This window comes from Centruroides sculpturatus, unplaced genomic scaffold, assembly GCF_000671375.1.
Source record: "Centruroides sculpturatus isolate CEXI.00-Female unplaced genomic scaffold, Cexi_2.0 scaffold390, whole genome shotgun sequence".
NCBI classification, from domain to species: domain Eukaryota; kingdom Metazoa; phylum Arthropoda; class Arachnida; order Scorpiones; family Buthidae; genus Centruroides; species Centruroides sculpturatus.
The window spans coordinates 261,906-288,494 of NW_019384599.1; the positions used below are offsets into that span (position 1 = coordinate 261,906).

The window sequence follows — 26,589 nt, forward strand, 5'->3', positions numbered from 1 at the left end:
TATAAAAATAATTTAATATATATTCTTATATAAAAATAAATTTCTAGTATATTTCTTTTATTAAAAATTTATAAGCTTAAATTATATATTATTCACATAAAATCTGTATGAAATCTGAGCTCTGTAGCTCTGTAAATGATTTCTTTTTTATATGATGATATAAGTGTTACTGGTGGTTTAGCTCTAGCAATAAGGTAGAAGAGATACAGAGAGATAAATTAGAAGAGGAGGAGAAAAGGAAAAGGATGCAAAGTGAGAAAACAACTCCTGTGTACTACTAAATGGAGAAAATAATCATAGAATATGTTGCTGTCTCTCTTACTTGCAGTTTAATTATGCAGAGAAAACAAGTATCATCTAACAACCAGCAGAGCACAGCTAATAATGGTTATATCCCAAGCAAATATTACACTTTTAACTCATTTTAAAATAATTAATAATAATAATTTTATACATATTTATACAGTCAAATAACCTAACTTTAATTATATTTTACTGTTAATTACTTATCTTCATTAAGAGGAAGAGGAGAAAAAAGAATGAATGGACATAAAAGAGCACAAAGTTCTTGTATGCTGTGTTACAAACTGCATAAAATAATCATAGATATGCCGTTGTTCAGTCTTACAACTTAATCGTGCAGAAAAACAGCTATTAATGGTCAAGCTATAAGCAACTATTAAGTAATTAAAAATATAATTATAATAATTTTTTATTTAATTATACATCAATTAGCTTAATTTTAATCACATTTTACTGTTATATACTGTCTTTATCGGTAAACTAAGCTTTATTCTGTGGCACGTAAATAGGGTAAAATGTCTGATGAGGCCCCATAATTCGAAAATTCACTCAGGAACCCATGAAACTATAACATACCACTGGCTTTATTAGTAATAAAGGTGGTAAGTCAATTTAAAAATATTAAAATGTATTTAAATTGTAAATATTTAATTCTTATTAAATGAAGAATGCATTTAAATTAATTAATTGTTTGATAAAAGTATTAAAAATCATTATTTCCATAAAAATATATTGATATAAATCTTTCTTAAGAGTAAAATTAATTTTGTTTTCTGTTAAATTGCCAAACTTTATTCAATTTTTAAAGATTTTACCATCAAAGAAGTTTATTTTAACTGTGAAAGACCTCCTCATCTATTATAATAATAAGTCTTTATGAATTGTGTTTTATACATCTTCAGGGATTTTTTTTTATTATTATTTTCTACACAAAGGAAAATACAATCTGTATATATTTCAATAAACCACAAAATATTCTTCAGTATGATTAAATTTATAATTTAATGAAGTATTTTGTCTTTTTTCTTTTATCTGTTTTTTTTTCTAATTTAAAGCAGAAAAATCAACAAAAGAATTGGAGCATTTTAATTTTCTGGATATGAATTACATTTTTTCTCTCTTTTAGATATAAAAAAAAAAGTTAATCATAATAAATATAGAAAGAAATTTGAAAAAGATATAGAATAATAAGATTTATTTATTATTATTTCTGATATATTTTTTTAAAAAATTTAAACCCTTTTTTAAGTTAAAGAATTTAAGTACTGTATATTTGTAATTTAGATTTAATAATTTATATGTTAATTTTTATGTTTATTTATCAGTTTCTGTATGGTTGGAATGATTTATTGAGTTATAAGTCAAGCTTGATGACTTAATATGATGTGCTATTGATTGCAAATTGAGTCTATGTACAATTATTTTGTATAAATTCAATTTGTAATCAGTATCACAAGAGTCTATTAGGCTAAATTATGCCTGCTGCAGTTTAGTTCAATATGCTGTTGTGATAGACTTATTATGTTCTCTTGTGACTACGCTGTTGTAATGTGATCTTTATTATGGAGATCTTCTATGATAAGGTTCTTTTTAAGATATTCTTTTGGTAGGTATTTGTGGGTAGGCTCTTGCGGACAGGCTTTTGTAGGTAGTTCTAGAGGGAAAGCTCTTACTGGGAGGTTTTAGAGGGGAAGTTTTTATTGGGAGGTTCTTGTGGTAGGTTCTAGAGGGGAAGCTCTTATTGGGAGGTTCTAGAGGGGAAGATCTTATTGGGAGGTTCTAGAGGGGAAGATCTTATTGAGAGGTTCTTGTGGTGGGTTCTACAGGGGAAGCTCTTATTGGGAAGTTCTAGAGGGGAAGATCTTATTGGGAGGTTCTTGTGGTAGGTTCTAGAGGGGAAGATCTTATTGGGAGGTTCTAGAGGGGAAGATCTTATTGGGAGGTTCTTGTGGTAGGTTCTAGAGGGGAAGCTCTTGTTGGTAGATTATAGAGGAAAAGCTCTTGTTGGGAGACTCTTGAGATAGGTTGTCGTATGTCAAATACGCTCGTGCCAAAAAATAGTAATTGACTAAGTATTGACTTAATACGCAAGAGTTACACTATTAACTCCATACGATACATATATTTTATATTAAATTCTATGATTTAACGAACGATTTTACAGTCGACTCGAAATATTGGTTAATATATTTTGAATTTGAGAAATTAAATAAAAAATAATCTATTGTAATTTAAACTCTAACCATTCTCTGTAATATTCTAAACTAAAATGATCGCACGAATAAACATCCTGATAGACTTAACATACAGTTTTATAACCGAATGAAGCGTAAAAACATCTAAAAGTATACACATATCATTCAATATTTGCCTAGAAGTAATTTCGAACGTTACAACTAAAGGCTAACCTTCAAAAGTAATTAATCCATTTTAATTGTTACATTCAGGTAGAAAATAGTAAATCGTGACTAAAACAATCTTGGGATTAAGTAAACAGCATCTAGAGAAAAGGTAAAGCTTTGTGTTAACNGTACTGTATATTTGTAATTTAGATTTAATAATTTATATGTTAATTTTTATGTTTATTTATCAGTTTCTGTATGGTTGGAATGATTTATTGAGTTATAAGTCAAGCTTGATGACTTAATATGATGTGCTATTGATTGCAAATTGAGTCTATGTACAATTATTTTGTATAAATTCAATTTGTAATCAGTATCACAAGAGTCTATTAGGCTAAATTATGCCTGCTGCAGTTTAGTTCAATATGCTGTTGTGATAGACTTATTATGTTCTCTTGTGACTACGCTGTTGTAATGTGATCTTTATTATGGAGATCTTCTATGATAAGGTTCTTTTTAAGATATTCTTTTGGTAGGTATTTGTGGGTAGGCTCTTGCGGACAGGCTTTTGTAGGTAGTTCTAGAGGGAAAGCTCTTACTGGGAGGTTTTAGAGGGGAAGTTTTTATTGGGAGGTTCTTGTGGTAGGTTCTAGAGGGGAAGCTCTTATTGGGAGGTTCTAGAGGGGAAGATCTTATTGGGAGGTTCTAGAGGGGAAGATCTTATTGAGAGGTTCTTGTGGTGGGTTCTACAGGGGAAGCTCTTATTGGGAAGTTCTAGAGGGGAAGATCTTATTGGGAGGTTCTTGTGGTAGGTTCTAGAGGGGAAGATCTTATTGGGAGGTTCTAGAGGGGAAGATCTTATTGGGAGGTTCTTGTGGTAGGTTCTAGAGGGGAAGCTCTTGTTGGTAGATTATAGAGGAAAAGCTCTTGTTGGGAGACTCTTGAGATAGGTTGTCGTATGTCAAATACGCTCGTGCCAAAAAATAGTAATTGACTAAGTATTGACTTAATACGCAAGAGTTACACTATTAACTCCATACGATACATATATTTTATATTAAATTCTATGATTTAACGAACGATTTTACAGTCGACTCGAAATATTGGTTAATATATTTTGAATTTGAGAAATTAAATAAAAAATAATCTATTGTAATTTAAACTCTAACCATTCTCTGTAATATTCTAAACTAAAATGATCGCACGAATAAACATCCTGATAGACTTAACATACAGTTTTATAACCGAATGAAGCGTAAAAACATCTAAAAGTATACACATATCATTCAATATTTGCCTAGAAGTAATTTCGAACGTTACAACTAAAGGCTAACCTTCAAAAGTAATTAATCCATTTTAATTGTTACATTCAGGTAGAAAATAGTAAATCGTGACTAAAACAATCTTGGGATTAAGTAAACAGCATCTAGAGAAAAGGTAAAGCTTTGTGTTTACTCAATTTCAATGACCGTAATCTCTGTAAAATCCTAAGTGCATCTCCTGGCTCGTAAAATGTGTTTGTGGTGAGATGGAGACGTATAATTACACAAAGAAGACAGTTTGTTGCAAGGAAAGAGAATTATTATTTTTTTATATCTATATATATATATTCTTAACGTGTTCTAGATACAAAAATATAAAGAAAATGGCATCTCATCCGCATCCATTCTATAATTCATTACGCTATTGTGATGCAGAATTTCTTAAGATTTGCATATTTTTTATTATTTTTTTTTCTCTTGGAAATTTTTGAAATTTTATATTACTTTTAATAGCTAATTTTACAGGGGGGAAAAGAAATTTATAAAGGCTTTACTTAATGAAAATATCAAGTTGAAAGATTATTTTGTACTTTACAGATTTAATCCGATAGAAAACGTCGATAAATTAAGAGATTATCGTCTTAGTTTTGGTGAAGTTTTGTTTAAGATCTTGTTATTTTTTCTACGTGTTTATAAAGTCGAAAAGTTCTAATCGATTATTCTATTTAAAACTTTAATATCGAGTGAGTAGGATTGATAAATTGGAGTTCTTACAGCTGACTGGAAGTGACTAGAATGTATCACTTTTATTTTATTTTATTTTTTTCCTATGCAATCTGTTTCGTCTGCGAATCTATTCATGGTCTACTACTTTATTTGCATGGCACACTCCACGAATTCGGTTAAATAGATTAGATTCTACCTTATTCTATTAGTCTATAGTCTATGTAAACAGTGCATTGAACGAATTTAATAAGGATAAGAGCTGTAAATTCTTATATACGGATTCATATACACGTTCGCGATTGATCCGAATGGTTATGGATAATCTTAAACAGATAATAAAACAGGTTTTAGTAACATCCTATTGTGGGGACTGCTAAACAGGGAACGAGAAAGGCCCTCTTAATGTTAATACAGTATTTTAATAGTAAAGTAAAACGAGCAATTATATATTGTGATATCGTGACAATGCCTGGCTAGTCTTTAATCATCATTTAATTTTAAATATCGCCTGACTTCCGCTCCACACAGGACGTTTCTTCGTAGTTAATTGGGGTAAGCTTTCTATATTTGGTCTGGATTTTAAAGGTGTTTACCCCTGTACTGTACATCACACTTCTCCTGACAACAATCGAGTCAAGCGGGTCATCTAACTCCGCTCCTGAGAAAATTTAAATTAAAATCAGTGATTTTAATTCAATGGGAATGTGTGGGACTGAAATTTGAAAATTGCTGCCCTGTACATTCCCAATATATCACAGTATCCTTTAAATTATAAAAAAGTCTATTGTTAACAGATCAACAGATCTATTTCCTGCACAGATCCTATAAAAATCTTTCACTTATTCCTTACTAACGACGTTAAAATTTCGTATAAAAATAACACTTCGTTTCGTTACAACGCAATAAACATTTAAAGCACCAAAGAGATTAAAATAAATCAAGAAATACCCATTTAAAGAGTATCGCATTAAACTTAATGACGCGTGTGCGTATCAGTTACAGTACTGTACTTAAGTCTAAAACACGAAGAAAAAAAAAAAGAATGGAAGTAGAAAGAATTCGAAGATATTCAGAATATAAAATAAAGCGAATTTCATTATAAATCTATAAATGTAGCCATAAACCAAGAAGATTTTAAGGTACAGTACATAAATAAACAATCTGCCATTCGTAGTAGAAGAGTTTACAGTGGTGTCTTCAATGACAATGATGGATAGCCAGTCTCCTAGTGCTGGTTGTATAAGAGAACATACTGATAAAGTTTCTTATCTTTTCAAGAAACTAAGAAAAGCAGCATTTCCTATTGGGACAATAGAGAAAGAGAGCTTTCATCTATATACTTTTCTTCAAGGTACTCCGTTCAAAACATGAACAATACTTTATTTACTGTATATAAAAAAAAATAAATAAAGCAGAAGGGAAAGCATTGAATCGTAAAGAGTTGTAGCATATAAATACATAAGAGTCTACCTCCATTACCAGTAGTTTCATTAAGACACGATTTCGTAATTACTCCGCTTCTCCAATGCTATTATTATAAATGCATTCAAAGCGGACAATCATCATTAATCTCTTTAAATGTAGTTTGCATCAAACTTGCGCTTTTGGAATGACAAAAGCACCTGACTTCTCACCTAGAAGCATCACTAGAATATAATAAACAATAAATTTTATCCATTCGTTTCATAATTCATACAAATATCAACAAAATTAACGTAACAACTCTTACATTATTGCGCTTCATTAAGAAATTACTAACGTAGCGGAATAAAGCTGCATTTCTAGTGTAAAAAATCTTTAAAAATTTCTTCTAGAATTACATTTAAAAAGGAAAAAGAAAAAAATCCAGCAACGAGTTGCACGACTTTCCCCGCCAAAAAGTTAAATTTACGTATGGTGCCATCTGTTAATCAACTTTTTATCTTGTAAATGCTAATAACGAGTAAAATCTTTATCAAGTCCGACCCTAATCTAGATATGATATATCACCAACTCCTTGACCTTTAACCTCCAAAATTTAACAGCATCAATGTCCCTAATACACGAACCGCCTTACAAAATTTCAGAAATTTTTGACAAAAGGAACAGGAGTTATGGGCTTCAAAATGTGAAAATTTTGAGGGGTCATTGTCTGACCTCTCGTCATACTTTTCCTGTGTTATATATATAACAACAAGGAAAATAAACTGTATATTTTGTATGTAAAATAACTTAAAAAATCTGGTAAAAATAAGCTAAAAAAATCTACTTAAAAAATCATTTTAATTGTAAAAATACGCATTTTCTACACCCAACTTGTTGAATTCGAACTATAAATAACAATAAAAATTTTATCTTAAAAGTGATCAAACAGCTTTATAATTAAACTCAACGTTTTAAAACATTTTCCGTAAAGTTATTATCCAAGTTTCTAGAGAAATTAAATATTTATTACATCTTTACTGGCTTCAATGGCTCGAAAATATTATAAGTATAACAGAATTATGAAGTGGCAGGTAATGCAAGTATAACTTTTACGAGTTTACTGATAAGATGCGAGCCATTCGTTTCCACTCCTGCACTATAAATAAACAAACTATTGACGATTATATCATAAAATGTTGTTTCTGGCGGAATTTCGATTATCCGGCATTGTTATTTCTATAAAATTAAATTCTAAAATTTAGTTTTTTTCTTCCTCTTCCTCTTCTTTCCTCTTTTTTTTCCTCTCCCTTTTTCCTCTCTTCCTCATCTTCCTCTTTGTTCTTCTATTTATATTTACTCTCTTCCTCTTCTTTCCTTTTTTCCTCATCTTCCAGCTTTGTTTTTTCCCTCCATTTCTTCCACCCCCTTTGCTCACTTTCTGCTCTTTTTTTCTTTGCCTTCCATTTGTCCTCCTCCACGTTTTCTCTCTTCCTCATCTTTTTTTTCTTTGTCCTTTGCCCTTTATTTCTTCTTCTCTTCCTCATTTTCCTGCTTTTTGTTTTTGCCTTTTATTTCTCTTCCTCATTTTCTTGCATTTTGTTTTTGCCTTTCATTTCTCTTCCTCTCTTTTCCTCTCTTTCGCATCTTCCTGCTCTTTGTTCTTTGCTCTCCATTTCGCCTTCGTATTCTTTTCCTTTTTTTCTTCCTCTTTCTCTAAAGCAATTTGCATAATGCACATCATGTTTATGGATACAAAGTTTTTGATCATTGTATTTTTATGACTTTCTCCTGTATCCAAATTCGATTATCCGATGATCATCGAGTGAATTATTATCATTAGGAATATTATTTTAGGAATAATTTTAGTTAAGAGAATAACGTTTATTCCTCTTATCGGTTCTATTCGTACAGTAAGTGATAATTAATTTTCCGATATTTCACTTTAAAGTCGTTAACATGATGATAATAGTTTTACAATAGTCTTTTGCATTGAGAGTTGTGTTCTATATTTGATTGTCTTCTAAATCAATTAAACTAGTTTAAAGTTTATTTTCTAATGATAAATAGTTTAGAATTATAAGTTTTCTAATGAAATGTATCTAACTTTTCCTATAAGTATCATCAATTTTCGAATATCAAATAAGCGAGCAACACACAATCAGCAATATGTATAGATCTATGAATGGCCTCATGTACAGCACAGTACAAACAATACCGTTCAGAGATACAGACAGTTGAATAGAATTATGTTTGAGAGCTATTTAAATGCATAATATACACAGAGAGCCGTATAAGTACGGTAATTTTTTCAATGAAATTGCAACTGGACAGAAATACACACTATTTGATGTATGTACGTACTGTACAGTACAAAGTTGTACAGGCAACTGACATATATGTATGTATTTGTCACGTATGTGTATTTGCAGGAAATTCGACAGTGGCAGACGTATAGATACGTAGAAAAATGAACAGACATACAGCTAGCTTGGAAAACATAAGTACTTAATAATTGTACAAATACACATGAAACTGCAGACATATGGATTTACAGGCAATGGAAGACATACAGGCAGATTGGCAGACATTAATGTACAGTACAGTCAATGGAAGACGTACAGGTAGATTGGCTGTATGACATTAGAGGCAATCAGGTGTTAAGTAAATTAGATATTACATGTAAACACAGATCAAGACACTTCACGGAACATAACTCGATAAATGTTTTTGTTTTCAAGTAACAAACAGACAAATCAACAAACGATCTCCTTATTTTTTTTTTTTTTAAACAAATAAAATATTTCAGGGAATGTAAACAAAAATTTTAACAAAAGTTTCGGCGTTAAGACAACTTGACAGAACAAAAATAATACAAAGATATATAGAGAAAATATCAATATTTTTCTACATCGTTTCTCTTCAAAGTATTATAAAGATACAATTATACAATTTTTCGATGTTGTTGTTATTTATTTATTTTATTATTTTTATTTTTAAAGTATATACTTGAACAACGTTTTCCTTTTATATTCTCTTCGTCTCCTAGAAGAAAATTCTGTCAAAATAATCCTTATTTATTGTATTTTTACAATGTTTGTGACGGATTGATTTGGATTTTCTAAAATCTTATTATTTCCTCGAAAGAATGTAGTAAATAAACTACTAAAAATACCAGAAAAAAAAAAAATATTTATTTTCTATTCTTTACAAGAAAAAGAAAGAAAGAAAAAAAAAATCAAAGTTAAGTATCTAAATAATAATATATCATTAATTTTTATGAAGTCGAAAGAGGATTAAATGGGATTTGTGCGTTTATGCAAATTATTATGATGATGCTGATTAAAATTGAATTCTTCTTCTTATGGTTTTTATAATGTTAAATTTGTTAAATCGTTCTAAAATCCCTTCCGAATAAGATGATTATTGTATTTAGAAACACCACACGGACATAACTGGAGAGAGGAGGAAAAGATTTTTGAATTGAATTTTATCTCTTTTTTTTCCTCTAAAATGATGATGTAGATTGAAGATTATTGTTTGTAAATCGTGTAAAATTTTTAAATATTTTTATAAATTTACTAATTAGATGAAGATTTTTAACATTTTTTAATAGATAAGATGAATAAAATGAAGCTACGAGCTTCTAGTTTCTAACTCCTAGCAAGCAATAATATGTTAAATGTAAGGAAAAACGAAGATTAGCTGGAAAAGATTGCTAAAATTCGTATAAAAATGGTTTAATTGTGTTGCTGGAGAGTTTATAGAATGGATAATGTAAGTGAGATGTTGTAAAATACAGAAAAAAGTAGTCAAAGAACGTCAAAAAACTCGAGACAAACAGACAAAGAGGTAATCGAAGTCCAGAATAGCGTGGTCGAACAATCCAAGGTGGCATGTTAAACTGTCAAAAAAGAAAGTACAAATGATCATGTAAAGGTGGAAAAAAATGTACAAAATTGAAGCGTTGAACACATAAACCAGCGCTTGAAAACCTGTTTATTTTTTATAAAAATTGTGTAATTAAATAAAAAAAAACCACTATTTTAGAGTGAAGAAGAAGAAGAAGAAGAAAGATTTAAATGGAATAAAAATGTAAGCGTTAAAAGGTTAACCGTTAACTTAATTAAACTAATGCAGATACAAACGAGGAGCACAAATTGAAAATGACAAACATAGAGGAAGTAAAAAAAATAGAAGAGCGAGAGAGAATCTTTAAAAAAAATGAGAAAACCTCGAAGGAAATGGACGAGTAGTAAGGAATAACTCATTGCTACATCATAATTCTGAATGCTGATACATAATTGAAGCAGCATTTCAGAAGTCATGACGTACCAAAGAACAATTCTTACAATTCGCCTTACTTTTCTTCCCTCAGAAATGAAAATTTTCTCAAGATTTATACAAAGAATAATCCATCCTCTACACTAATAAAACTCCCGAAAAACTAGCTGAAGAAGAAGATCATTTTTCATTTTTTATGAGCCTGTTGTTTATTTAAAGAGATCTTTTGACTAGATAATAACGGTTATCCAGAAAGATACCACAGAATGCATTCTTACACTATTATTTTTAGAAGGAAGCCAGTATAAAAATACATAATATTCCAAAGTTAAAATCTCCGTTTCTCCCCTTCTAAAAAAAGGGGAAGGGGGAAAAGGAGCCTTAATGCTAAATCAGCTTATTCTATGTCCGGAGTTATTCAGCCGTTGGTATCATAAATCACTAGTACAACCACCATTTCTGTCCTCTTTAAAGGCTGCACCAATCGATCGATACTGTAAAATGGCAACATATCACTAATGGCATCGTTGGCTTACATAATATTCCATCACTTTTTCCTATTTTTATAAACAGAAATCTTTAAGATTTTTTGCATTTCCATAATTGCAAATGGTTCTTTTGCAAAGATGGAAAGGAGGATTCTTGCAAATTTCGTGATTTATAACAATGTAACACCGGAAACGTGACGGTTTGCACGTGTAATTTTAAATGATTTTTTCACGTTTCTAGATCTGTAAACAATGTATTAACTTCGCTTTTATTACTGTAACAGAATTTTAAAAGCTTAATAAACTACTTTGATTTCTTTTTTTCATAACTATATAAATAATCCTTTGCAAAAAACATCTTAATTTTTAGGGTAGAGAGAATTTGATTAAAAAAAAATTGTAAATGCTAATAACGAGTAAACACTTCATTTAATCCGACCCACTCGAGATATGACAAGTGACCCCCCCCCTCTATTTATCCATCCCCTTGACCTTTAACTGCTAAAATTTAACAGTGTCAATTACCTTAATGTATAAACCTCTACGCAAAATTTCAGAAATTTTCGACGAAAAGCACAGGAATTATTAAGCTTCAAATTGGATGAATTAGCCCCTTAACACACTAACATCATACACACAGGGAGGAAAAAAAAAGTCCTGAATTTTTTGCATTTCTCGACATTTCAAGGTCCTCTGAGTGCAAAAATGTGATAATCTGGGAGTCATTTTTTTGATCGATCGCCATACTTTCCTTCTGTTATATATAACAGCCAGGAAAGTAAAAGTAAAAATAGCATAATCTAAGTATTACCATAGCTATAAATGATCATCTGCATAGACTAGAAGCGAATTTTAGAATAAATGACAGCATAAATAGCTTTAAATCTCACTCACTATTACTAAATTAGCCTTTTTTTTTCCTAAAGTGAAAACGGCGTAATCTATAACTTAGAAGTAGTGTTTTCTTTTTTTTCTTCAACTTGTTACCTCATTTATTTGTTATTACTAGAAAATTTGTAAAATAGCAAGATTTATGAACAAGATAATCGGTATTTTATTACCCTAGTAGCATTTTATTTAAAGATAAAAAAATATATATATATATAAAAAATAATAAAATTCTTGGTATGAACTTAGCCAAATTGCTTGATTAACCTGTTGTTTATCCAATAAAATGTAACTTAATCGTGTTTTCTTCTTTTGTAAATAATTTCTACTCCGTGGATATACTTAAGTGGATCGGCCTGTTTGATGTTCTATTTGGTTTAATGATGTTAGCAGAGAATACCAAACAAGGAATAATGGATTCTTCAGCATAACAACCAGCTTGTTGGCTAACAAAGAAGATTTTTTTTTCAGTTCAAACTAAACTAACTAATAGGAAAAAATACCCGAGTTCTAAACTCGAACCCTTTCCAAGCATCTTCGCATTAAAACATAGAGAAAATACCTCCCGAAGAGGAAGTAAAACTACCAAAATATTTACTCCATTAACGATAAAATTTAAATATTAATGATAATTATGCTATTGTTTACTTATTATCTATATGCAAATGAACTATTTAAATATATATCTCAGTTTTAATTATCATTAAACATCCGCACTGAACTTTCTGGTGTTTAATTAAGGCAAACTATCTTAAATGAAATGAGTTGATTTCTGACTTTAATGAAGGATTTTTTTTGGAATTTTTGATAAATAATAATAGTATCATTCGGGTTATAGAGTAGAATCTCGATTATCCGTTCTTTCGTGTTATCCGAGCGCAGATACTTTATCTTTTTGTTCAGTTTTTACGCCGTATATTTTGAAAAATATCTTTGGCTTAACTGGCTTTTCGATCAGAGGTATTTACTGTATGATTGAGTGAAAGATACTGCCTGGTGCTTGAAGGCACTGTTGGTTCTTAGAGGTTCTGCTTGGAATTTGAAGGCACTTCTTGATTCTTGAAGACTCTGCTTGAAGTTTTGCTTCTTGGTGGCTCTTGATTGTTAAAGATTCTGCTTGAAGTTTGCTTCTTGGTGGCTCTTGATTGTTAAAGATTCTGCTTGAAGTTTTGCTTCTTGGTGGCTCTTGATTGTTAAAGATTCTGCTTGAAGTTTTGCTTCTTGGTGGTTCTGCATAAAGTTTGAAGGCACTTCTTTGATTGTTAAAGATTCTGCTTGAACTTGAAGTTTTGCTTCTTGGTGGTTCTTGACTGTTAAAGATTCTGCTTGAAGTTTTGCTTCTTGGTGGCTCTTGATTGTTAAAGATTCTGCTTGAAGTTTTAAAGCACTACTTGATGATAGAAGATACCGTTTCTTACTAGCATACAATTCTAAACTACATGTAAGTACAAAGCAGTGATGTTCTTTCCTCACTGAACATCTTATTCAACCCTGAGAATTGTTTCCTCGAAACCACATGCCCACCATACACGCTACATATAGGATCTAAAACGAATAAACGAAACTTCTTATAATGTTTTATTTTTAAAAAATCTAACCCGAACATATCCCTTATACATACTTTTCCTTATTATCCGGAATTTTGAGCTATTCTAGTTACCAGTATCAGGATTTAGACCGGATAATCGAGATACTACAATAAATTGAAAAAAAAAATAATAAATTCTTTAAATGTTCAGTGACCATCTGGTCAAAATTGCGTGTTGAGAGGACCACTAACTCTACTAGTTACCAAGAAAAAAACAAGAAAAAAATATATATGACGTATTGACAGAAGATTGTAAAGAAATTCGTCTTTCTAAAACACAATGCAATATCTTTTGGATCTAAAAAAAAAACTTGTACTGTACAAAGGAAAATATATATATTTTCCAATAGTGTTTTTTTTTTATTTTCGTATTTTTCGATTTAGAATAAAGCGAAATATGAACTTTTCTTCTATTGCTTTAGTTGATATAATTTTTTTTAGAAAGTTATATAAAGATAAAAACTAAGTTTTCAAGTACTTTAGTACAAAAATTGTTTAGAACTAACTCTATTTGACACTTTTCTCTTGTTTATATATATATATATATTATTGAATTTCTTATATTATTTAGCGAAATTATTAAATTTTTATGGATGTAAATAGCTAAATTTATAGTTCATTATGCAGAAATTTCTTCGGAATTAATCATTTCTACTGTAAAACATTAAATTTAATAATTGTTACCTATGTAAGGAAACGTAATCGCATTTTATTATTGTAAATTAAAATTAATTTATTTTCATTTTTGAAATTGAAATTGAGCGATTTTCATTGTTGAAATTGATCAATTTTCGTCTTGATTTTTTTTTTAAATTTCAACAATGAAAATTGTTCAATTTCAATTTTAAAAATGAAAATTAACAAGTTTTACTTTCGAAATTTCGAATTTTAAGAACGAAAATGACTCAATTTCAGTTCGATAATCAATAAATTTCACTTTCAAAAATGAAATTGATTAATTTTCATCTTTAAAATCTTTAAATTTCAACACTGAATTTTTTTTTTAAATTTCAACAATGAAAATTGTTCAATTTCAATTTTAAAAATGAAAATTAACAAGTTTTACTTTCGAAATTTCGAATTTTAAGAACGAAAATGACTCAATTTCAGTTCGATAATCAATAAATTTCACTTTCAAAAATGAAATTGATTAATTTTCATCTTTAAAATCTTTAAATTTCAACAATGAAAATGACTCAATTTCACTTTCAAAATGAAATTGATTAAATTTCGTCTTAATTTTTTTAAAATTTCATTGTTGAAATTTAAAGTTTTTTAAGGCGAAAATTAATCAATTTCATTTTGAAAATGAAATTGAGTTGTTTATCATTTTTGAAAGTGAAATTTATTGATTATCGAACTGAAATTGAATTATTTTCGTTCATTAAATTTTAAATTTTAATAATTTTCATTGTTGAAATTTATTAATTTTCACCTTTAAAATTTTTCAATTTCATTTTTAAAACTGAAATTGGCCATTTTATTTTTATTTTATTTTATTTTTTTTTTTGTAATTGAAATTTAGAAAATTTTTATTTTAGAAATTATATTTTTATTTTTATTCTTAAAGATTAATAAATTTACTTTAATTTTTTTAAATATATATTTGATACTAAGCTGATTCGTATTAATTCTTGAAAATGAAATTTAATTATTCTTCATTGTTATAATGAAATGAAATGAAATATATATCACAATTGGAACAGAATTATCATTAAAGTGAAATTTAAGCAATTTCATTTTAATATTAAAATTTTGGTCCAGTGACGACAATGAATGAATTTNAATAATAATAGATTATTAATAAATACAAGAGTAGTGGAGTCAATAGTGCTGATAGAGATAGAGAGAAAGAAAGAAAGTAAAGTATCATCAATAACCTGACATATTAGCAGTAGAAAAAATAAAATAAAATACAGAAAGAAAAATTGCAAAGAAATAGACTAGAATTGTAAAAATAATAATAGTCTTTCATCAGAAAAATCGTGTTAAGTTTACTTTAATTATTTATTACTATTGTAGCAGCGGTAATAATAATACTACTAATTACTTTTTTGTAATTAATGAAAGAATATATTTGACGAATTTATATTGTACACACGTCATATTCGCATTTAAATATTTTCCCTCCTCGTCTGGGCTTGAATTAAACGTAAGCTGCAGCTCTTCCCTTAAGTATAGGTTAAAGGGCCTCGCATTATCAGTATATTAAGGCCTTATATACTTAAACGTGTTATTATTTGGTGAAGAGGAAGGGCCTCTTATATGTTACAGCTTAGGTTCTTGTTTTCCATATATGTAATGAACGTTTACGTTTTCTACATCTGATAAGACATACAAAATAATATACAAATCATCATCATCATAGTTTATCATCAATACAGAATATTGTATAAAGTATAAGTGACTTGTCTAATATTTTTTTTTCATAAATTAAAAAAAAAGAACTTTATCGATTTTTTAATGCAGCATATCCATTTTTTCCGCTCGTTAATGGATTATATGCTGAAAATTGTTGACAATATTATTAACGTGTATCTGATTGTGTTTATTTAATCACGTTTTGTGAATTAAATCAGCTTTTTTTTTTTTAAATAAGAAATTCTGCAAAGAAAGAAAGAAAAAAAAATGCAATTTCCTTTCTTCTTTCTCCTTGTTTAATGGAATTTGTTGTCTTAAATTCGTCACCTGCTATTATTATAAATTTTAATAATGTATACTTCAAAATTGTTTCCATAAATTTAGATAAACTTTATTTATTACATACATTTTTAATTAATTTTTAAATATTTTTTGTTGAAGATGCGGAATAATTACTTTTTTCATCATCATCATCATCAGTTTGGAGTAAGTATTCACATTAAAGTTGTCGTGTACGGTGTTACATTTAGGGTATTTAATATTGTTTAGTTCTGTGGATTAATGCTTTATATATACGAACAATACGATGAATGAGTCTATAAGAAGATTTGTTTCTTTACTCAGAGCTCAATCGCGTATAACATACGAATACAAACACTAAATTACTGTAAACAATACATTAATTATGTCTCGAGTTACAGTATATAAAGCGTAAAATTACAGCTAAATCAATCGGTCAATCAACTTTGTTAATATCAAATTCTGGAATCTTGCAGGCATCATCTAATTTAATTTAAATTTTACTAGCTTATAACCGTTTAAATAATCATAATTAAGTTCGAATTATACTTATGTACAGTAAATTACGTACTGTACACGTTATTGTATAATTTTTCTCGATATAAATATCAATTTTTCTATTATAAGATAGTTAAGGAAACAGAAGCATTGAAACAAGCAAACCAGAGATGCAGAATATAAGACTTTTCCTTCCAGTCAAATGAATAAAACATATCCAAAAGCAATATCATGTAAGATTCATATGAACGGAAAAATTAAATAAACAATATAAAGATATATATACAGTGTATAACTCTGTATATACAATTCTAGAAGAGCTACAAAAGAGAAGTAAGCATAGTTGTAACGTTAAAAATGTAAAGATAGAGATGGAAATTGTAGAAAAATTCAAGAAAATATTGAAAATTCATAATAAAAACTACAAAATCTTTTTAATTTTTCGCAATATTTTAATTGTTATCACATATTTTTCTTCATACAAAACTATCCAATTCGTCTCTCCTCCTCCCCCATGCTGCAATGTCTGTTGTCAATTATAACAAGGGCAAATCGATCAATAGTAAAGTCTGGTTTGCTCTCGACGATAACTTCTAAATATTTTAATCCTTTAAAGCTAAAAATTTATATAAAAATATATTTAAAACTTTCATTAAAAAAAATTAATCTACGAATTAATTAATTAAGTTACCAGGATTATAAAACGTTAATTATGGGTTAAATATTTATGTAAAATTCCTCTTCTGTCGATCGATATTGTGACGTTTCGCGGATATTTTTTTACGTATGAAAACCTGTCTTGTATGCGTATATACGTGTATGAAGTCGTATGAGTTTAAAATAAGCAAACAAATTGCCTATTCATGCAAAGTCGAAAGGACTTTATCAAACGGTTACTTGCAAAAAAAAAAAAAAAAAAAAAAAAAAAAAAAAAAAAAAAAAAAAAAAAAAAAAAAAAAAAAAAAAAAAAAAAAAAAAAAAAAAAAAAAAAAAAAAAAAAAAAAAAAAAAAAAAAAAAAAAAAAAAAAAAAAAAAAAAAAAAAAAAAAAAAAAAAAAAAAAAAAAAAAAAAAAAAAAAAAAAAAAAAAAAAAAAAAAAAAAAAAAAAAAAAAAAAAAAAAAAAAAAAAAAAAAAAAAAAAAAAAAAAAAAAAAAAAAAAAAAAAAAAAAAAAAAAAAAAAAAAAAAAAAAAAAAAAAAAAAAAAAAAAAAAAAAAAAAAAAAAAAAAAAAAAAAAAAAAAAAAAAAAAAAAAAAAAAAAAAAAAAAAAAAAAAAAAAAAAAAAAAAAAAAAAAAAAAAAAAAAAAAAAAAAAAAAAAAAAAAAAAAAAAAAAAAAAAAAAAAAAAAAAAAAAAAAAAAAAAAAAANAAAAAAAAAAAAAAAAAAAAAAAGAGATCCTGCCGTTCGAAAGTAAGGCCATTTACAAATTTGTAGAGTAGAGAAAGTACTTTATTGCACAATATATATAAATAGCTTATATATTATACAATAAGCTATATATAACATGAATCTTTCTAGCTTTATATTGCATTCAAATGCTGTACAGTTACGTATATAGATTCTGTTTGTTACTTTCCTGGCCGTTAAATATAACAGAGGGAAAGTATGGCGATCGTAAAAAATAACCCCCCACTCCAAGACTCTTAAATTTTTGTATTTGAGAACTTGAAACATGGAGGAATGCAAGAAAATTTGGGGTTTTGTCCTGTATGTATGGAGGAGGAACAATTGTATTCACCCACTTTGAAGCTTAATAACTCCTGTGCTATCTTTCTAAAATTTCTGAAATATTATAGGGAGGTTTGTGTATTAGGTGGATTAATGCTGTTAAATTTTGGTGGTTAAAGGTCGAGAGGTTGGGGAGATAGAGGGGGTCACGTTTATATCTCGAGTGAACTTAATGAAGAATTTACAATTTTTTTTTTTATTTTTATAAAATTCACTTCTACTCTTAAAATTAAGCTTTTTGCTATTTTATAATAATTTTTAAACAATTTTTTTCTATGTATTTCTATAGATAATTTTGAGATTTTGGTAGTAATCAAGTGTTCCTTCCGATGAACTCGTTCAAGTTTACCACGTGTTCCAGTAAGTCAAAATCTTTTATCTTGAATTTCAATTATTAATTTAGGGGTAAAAAATGCAATATTTTCTATAAAAAAATAGAATAACTTTAATAATAATGATAATATTTAAAAAAAAGAAATGGAGAACAGAATTTTATCAATGCATGATCAAAGGAAGTTGCTGAAATTCAATAATATGCAAAAGAGCAATACGAGAAAGTAACATAAAAATTCCTTTTTTTCCAAAAGTTTTTTATGTGAGAAATTTACTGAACGATTCTATAACACGTTACCATTTGAATTTTTGAAAAAATTTAAATTTTCTAACGTTTTTTAAATGATAAACGTGCGACTTACATCTTGTACAACGTTTCTTCGTATATATTTATATGTGTATAATTCAAGAGAATTTCTAACTTTGTGTTTGTACAGTTTCATTTGCTAATTAAAATTAATCGATAGATTTAAATGAAGTTAATAAATTTATTAAATATTGTTTACAAAATTTTATACGTTCGATATTCTTTCTAATTATCATTAAGCGATCCTGTTTGGCTTCCAGAACTGATAGAAGTTGAATTAAATGAATTCAATTGATATCTCGAAATTTCCGATGGGTGTAAATTTATACAAATATTCATAAACTTAATTAATTATCATTAGTTAAATGAAAGATTATAGAATTTTACACCTTTTAAATGCAAACAATATGACAAAATATCTTGAAATCTTAAGAGATCTCCGGTTTCCATTTATCGTTGTTTGCATCTTTATCGGAAATACAATTAGTCTATCGTCAGAATGCATCACCCGTAACGTGTTTGGTGTCACCTACAATTAAGAAAGGTGTTATAGTCAACACTACTGTGTGAATTTAACGACAAAATCGATGACGTTTTGGAGCTTGCAGCACCAATCACTTTGACTCTTGCTTGTAGTTTAGTAGCAAGTTTGCAGTTGATGCTAAATTGAGAGTAAATTGAGAGGTGAAAAAAGATTTGAAAACAGCAATAAATGTCCATTTTTTTAAATTACGATTAAAGTTTTTCAAGAAAATCTAAAAATTGTTTATGTTTTTACAGTTTTTCTTGAATTTAATTTGCTGATTTTAAGAGTTTATTTATGCTTCTGCTGTTGTCTGTAAATGGATTATTGTTTTATAAAATTTATATAAAAATATATTTAAAACTTTCATTAAAAAAAATTAATCTACGAATTAATTAATTAAGTTACCAGGATTATAAAACGTTAATTATGGGTTAAATATTTATGTAAAATTCCTCTTCTGTCGATCGATATTGTGACGTTTCGCGGATATTTTTTTACGTATGAAAACCTGTCTTGTATGCGTATATACGTGTATGAAGTCGTATGAGTTTAAAATAAGCAAACAAATTGCCTATTCATGCAAAGTCGAAAGGACTTTATCAAACGGTTACTTGCAAAAAAAAAAAAAAAAGAGATCCTGCCGTTCGAAAGTAAGGCCATTTACAAATTTGTAGAGTAGAGAAAGTACTTTATTGCACAATATATATAAATAGCTTATATATTATACAATAAGCTATATATAACATGAATCTTTCTAGCTTTATATTGCATTCAAATGCTGTACAGTTACGTATATAGATTCTGTTTGTTACTTTCCTGGCCGTTAAATATAACAGAGGGAAAGTATGGCGATCGTAAAAAATAACCCCCCACTCCAAGACTCTTAAATTTTTGTATTTGAGAACTTGAAACATGGAGGAATGCAAGAAAATTTGGGGTTTTGTCCTGTATGTATGGAGGAGGAACAATTGTATTCACCCACTTTGAAGCTTAATAACTCCTGTGCTATCTTTCTAAAATTTCTGAAATATTATAGGGAGGTTTGTGTATTAGGTGGATTAATGCTGTTAAATTTTGGTGGTTAAAGGTCGAGAGGTTGGGGAGATAGAGGGGGTCACGTTTATATCTCGAGTGAACTTAATGAAGAATTTACAATTTTTCTTTTTTATTTTTATAAAATTCACTTCTACTCTTAAAATTAAGCTTTTTGCTATTTTATAATAATTTTTAAACAATTTTTTTCTATGTATTTCTATAGATAATTTTGAGATTTTGGTAGTAATCAAGTGTTCCTTCCGATGAACTCGTTCAAGTTTACCACGTGTTCCAGTAAGTCAAAATCTTTTATCTTGAATTTCAATTATTAATTTAGGGGTAAAAAATGCAATATTTTCTATAAAAAAATAGAATAACTTTAATAATAATGATAATATTTAAAAAAAAGAAATGGAGAACAGAATTTTATCAATGCATGATCAAAGGAAGTTGCTGAAATTCAATAATATGCAAAAGAGCAATACGAGAAAGTAACATAAAAATTCCTTTTTTTCCAGAAGTTTTTTATGTCAGAAATTTACTGAACGATTCTATAACACGTTACCATTTGAATTTTTGAAAAAATTTAAATTTTCTAACGTTTTTTAAATGATAAACGTGCGACTTACATCTTGTACAACGTTTCTTCGTATATATTTATATGTGTATAATTCAAGAGAATTTCTAACTTTGTGTTTGTACAGTTTCATTTGCTAATTAAAATTAATCGATAGATTTAAATGAAGTTAATAAATTTATTAAATATTGTTTACAAAATTTTATACGTTCGATATTCTTTCTAATTATCATTAAGCGATCCTGTTTGGCTTCCAGAACTGATAGAAGTTGAATTAAATGAATTCAATTGATATCTCGAAATTTCCGATGGGTGTAAATTTATACAAATATTCATAAACTTAATTAATTATCATTAGTTAAATGAAAGATTATAGAATTTTACACCTTTTAAATGCAAACAATATGACAAAATATCTTGAAATCTTAAGAGATCTCCGGTTTCCATTTATCGTTGTTTGCATCTTTATCGGAAATACAATTAGTCTATCGTCAGAATGCATCACCCGTAACGTGTTTGGTGTCACCTACAATTAAGAAAGGTGTTATAGTCAACACTACTGTGTGAATTTAACGACAAAATCGATGACGTTTTGGAGCTTGCAGCACCAATCACTTTGACTCTTGCTTGTAGTTTAGTAGCAAGTTTGCAGTTGATGCTAAATTGAGAGTAAATTGAGAGGTGAAAAAAGATTTGAAAACAGCAATAAATGTCCATTTTTTTAAATTACGATTAAAGTTTTTCAAGAAAATCTAAAAATTGTTTATGTTTTTACAGTTTTTCTTGAATTTAATTTGCTGATTTTAAGAGTTTATTTATGCTTCTGCTGTTGTCTGTAAATGGATTATTGTTTTATAAAATTTATATAAAATTTCTTTTCTTTAGGTTATTTAATCTTATTTCATTTTTATATAATAAACATTTAAGAATATTAAATCCGTTTTCTTGGTGGGCATGCACCTCTTCACTTTACACAAATTAAATTATGCATTTATGTGTTGGTGTGGTAATTTGTGTAATTTAATAAATAAAAGAGGTTTCTATCTGTTCGTTTGTCTGTACTAGCAATAATTATAAAATTATACGAATTATTAGTGTTAAATTATGATAGTGTTTTCCTTAGGATTACACAAGTTCAAGTTCATGCTCATATAACTAGATTATAATTTTTGTTACAGTAAAATGTACTAAGTTATGTCTATTTAATTATGTTTAAATTAAATTTGTGAGGTTTTATATATGAAAAGATTGTATGTTTTTACGTACAGTACATACGCAAATCTAAAGATTGGTTTCCTTCAAGGAGGGAGCTTCCAGAACAGAGAACTGAATTGAATTTTATGCAAATTTTAGGAAAATTACACTTTTCCTGTATAAATTTTATTCAATTCTACTCTAAAATTGATAATTTTGGAAATCTGCATTAATATCTACATCGAAACTTTTGGAATTTTCTTCTTAGCAGCTCAACTTTCTAAGCCATTCCACATACTTCGTGCGACTTTGTACAATTAATTTTACAACACAAAAAAATACGATTTAAACGCTGAAATTTAAGTAAAAACGCCTATAAATTCTATTTAAGAATAGAAAAACAAATTATTAAAAAAAATAATCTAAAAATTTATCAATAATTTACCACTTTCTCATCGATCTTACTACTTACAAACCAGGGAGGGAAAAAAACTCTGAGTTACCTGTGCCTCTCACTAATCAAATAATTGCAATTAATCCGTTACAACTCTGTTAATAAGAAACTCGATATCTTAAAGCTATTTACGATGCCATTAAGCATCAAACATGACAAAAAACAAGATGATAAAAGGCATTACAACGACTTAAATCAAAGAAGTCGTACCCACATACAAATGTGTATCATTAAGCAATTTAGCAACAATAATATAAAGAATAACTTTTTAGTATCATTCATAATGTATAGGAATCACTAAAAAACACACAAAGGATCAAAGTTTATTAAAAAAATATATATATAAAAATACCTCCACAATAAACAATCTCTCATAATTGTTACTGCAGCAGCAGTACGTGATGTAGTGGTGCAGCAACGTTTGCACTTTATTCTTTGATGATTTATCATCAATAAATGAAGATGGATGGTGGAGAGGGATGCTGATAACATCTTACTTTTATTATTTCTCAACTTTTTGTATTAAATATAATAAATTTTAAAAAAAATTTTATTTTTATTTAATTTGAAAATTTGAAAGAGGAAACTCTTCTTCAATTTCTCTTGATTTTTAAAGTAAAATGTAAAGAAGAATTTTATTTGTTCCGTTAATATTGTATCGAATTGTACTGTATATTGTTCTGAAGATTCTTTTTACTGATTTTTTTTCCGACTTATTCTGTGTTTTTTTTAATTATTTTTTTTAAAATAGGATTTTTAAGGCATATTTTGGAGAATTTTTCGTTGACTTTACGAATGATTTTGGTGGGTTCATTGGAGGTATTTTGTGAATGTTATAAGAGAATTTTGGAGGGTTTTTGGAGGTATTTTTTTTTCTTTTCTTTGTAGAATTTATTTCTGAATATTTTGGAAAATTTCTGAATATTTTTGGAGAATTTCTGAATATTTTTGGAGAATTTCTGAATATTTTTGGAGAATTTCTGAATATTTTTGGAGAATTTCTGAATATTTTGGAGAATTTCTGAATATTTTGGAGAATTTCTGAATATTTTGGAGAATTTCTGAATATTTTTGGAGAATTTCTAAATGTTTTATTGCAGATATTTTTACAGATTTTATTTTGGAGGATTTTATTAGAGATATTTTGTGAATATTTTTAGAGAATTTTGGAAAGATTTTAAAAGTGTTTTGAAATATTTTCGATTATTTTCTGTTTTTTTGGTGGAGTTTATGAGGCAATTTTCTTTTGAATTTATATATTTTGAAGGTTTTTTTTTAAAAAATATTTTTGGAAATTTTTTAAAGTTCTGAATACTTTTAGAGGATTTTGGAAGGGTTTCCAGATATTTTAAATTTTTCCTGTAACTTTTGAAGTATTTTAAAAATAATTTTGAATTTGAAATTTAAAAAAAAAATTATTAGACGATTTTTTTCGAATTTAGAAACGTATTTAGGAAGGTTTTTGTAGGGTTTTTTGAAAGAATTTTGGGGAATTTTTTAAATAATTGAAATATTTTACAGGTTTTTTTAAAAAGAATTTTAAAGGAAAGTTTTATCTGAATTAAAAAACAAAAATTATCTAAATACAGTACATTCATTCTTTTAAATTAATTGATAATTATTCATTTATCTTAATTTTTAAAAACATTTTTAATGAAATTAATTGAAAAATATTTTTTAAAAATAATAAAATTAAATCTAAATTTAAAAAAAATAATAAATATTAAAAGTTATCTTTGAAATTTCAGATTAAATTAAACAGAAATATAAAAAAAATTTATGAAAATGTTTTTTAAAAGTTTGTTTTAATTTTTTTTAAAAAAAAGTAATAAAACTTTTCGATCTTTTTCTAAGAATTAAAAAAATTACAGATTGAAATTTTCGTAAAGTTTAATTGAGTAATTTAATTTTTTTCCTGTTCTTCAGTTGAAAGAAACGAGGAAAGTTTAATTAGTAAACAAAGTGAAATTTGTAAAAAAAGAAAGAAATCTTATCAAATATTAAGTTTTTATTATTAAATAAAATCAATTTCTGTTAATTACAGCAAAAAATCATTTAAAAATTAACTTATTTACCAAAAAATTAAGATAAAACTTTTCTGGAGATGTTCAGCATCATTGGAAAAGTCAGTGATGCTGAGGATCTTTAAGCATCTTCATAAGAGCTTTTTTTTTAAAATCTCTCTTGCATATTTTGGAATTATTTTGATAAATTAATTAAATTTTACATTTAATTCTTATTTTAATTAATATAAATTAGTTATATTTAATAAAATATCAAATTCCAGCATCACTCATCATCTTTCTAGTGATGCTGAAGATTAATATGAATGCATATGAAGAGATTTTTATTTCAATTTCTCTTTCAATTTTTTAAAATTTTCTTGATAAAATGGGTTAAATTTTAGAATTAATTTTTTTTCCTTTTACTTAATAGAAGCTGATTTTATTTAATAAATAAGAATTATTGATAAAAATCCGTGATGTTGGAGAGCTCTTGGCATCATTTTTCCATCATCAAAGACATGAAAATTAGAACAGATTTATAAAAAATATAACTAATAAATTGATAATTAATTTAACTTAAGAATCTTATTATCTCTCCGTCCGTACAACGTTGTAAATTCGAATAATGACGTTGTTTTTAAGCCAAAAATATAAGAAAGAATAAGTTAAAATGAAGAAAGAACTGTGTTAAATCGCCTTTTAAAGGAGATTTTATCGCATAGAGGAAGAAAGAACTTAGGTTTATGTAAAGAAATCTATACAACAAGCAAATAAACTCGCCTCAGGAATGTTTCTTTGACAAACAAAATTCCCGACTCGCACACATTGAAGTCGCATTTTCCTATCCTCGACGAGAAAATAAGTATACATCGATGCAAGAAAAATATATATATATATATATATATATATATATATATTCTTTTAGAAAAATATAAAATTGATAGATTAGTCATATGCCAAAGAAATATACTGTATATACTGTATATAAATATATTTCTAGCGTGATTTCTGGTTACACATGAAATAGGCGCATTGAAATTGTTGTTTTACGGTATTTTTACTGTACAAAATGTATAGAAATCCATAAAACTACAAAATTTTATATACTAAACGTATTTGTTTTGTATACAAATGCTTAATTTAGTACTTTTCTATTGTTGACGTTGATTAGTGAAGTGTTAAAGGAGTGTTTTCATGTATAAAAATTGAATTTTTTAGTAAAAATAACACAAGGAAAATGCTTAAAAGTACAGAAATGTATTTTATTTTGTTTTGTTTTGTACAGAAGTTGGTGTAGATTTCTTTATATCTCTTAAGTAGATTTCATTATTAATTATTTTCCATTTTAATTTCTGGAAAGTAAAAGTTTTATCGTACAAAACAGGTGATTTTTTTAGTAAAAACGTAATAAAAATTAGTATTATTCTACCAGAAATTCTATCAAAATTTAGTTTAATGCTCAAAAATTGGGATTAATTCGAACAGAATTCATTAACAAAGCACTTACAAGCGAGATATTTACACAATTTCCAAAAAAAAAGTCATCCCAAAAAACTCGCTTTAAACTAAAATTTGGAATGATTTGTGTATTTTCCCGATTCGAACTTAACCCCTGATCAAATTGTTTGCCATCTAAACCACGAAATAATCCACCCCACGGAAGAATATCATTGAAAATCAATAATAATAAAAACATAGTTTTAAAGTCTTGCCTCTAAAATTCTACAATTTGCCTTCCACTCTGCACCCTAAAAGCCCTTTTTACTCCAAAAGAAACAGAAAAAAAAAATATATATATATATATAAAATAAAATCGAATTGTGACCACTTTAAAGTCGTATAACGCAGAGAAAAAGCTATACAAGAGCAAGTTTTAGAAGATGAAACTTCGTACGAAACACAAGAAAAAATCAGTTGAAATCTAAAAAAGTTAATGCGGGGATGCTTCTGTAGTAACAAATAATATAACTTTCCCACGAATCTATTGAAT

The 26,589-nt window shown here is 27.3% G+C and overlaps 1 protein-coding gene and 1 long non-coding RNA gene across 4 annotated transcripts in view; one reads left to right on the top strand and one right to left on the bottom strand.

The window, feature by feature from the left end:
* LOC111624943 overlaps positions 1 to 26,589 on the bottom strand; it is a 66,903-nt gene that overhangs the window by 26,845 nt on the left and 13,469 nt on the right. The window lies entirely within an intron of this gene.
* The window catches only part of LOC111624944, a 36,960-nt gene continuing 30,960 nt past the window's right edge, over positions 20,590 to 26,589 (top strand). The window contains exon 1 of the long non-coding RNA XR_002756659.1: positions 20,590 to 20,662. This is a non-coding gene — a long non-coding RNA (uncharacterized LOC111624944). The remainder of the gene's footprint in view (positions 20,663 to 26,589) is intronic.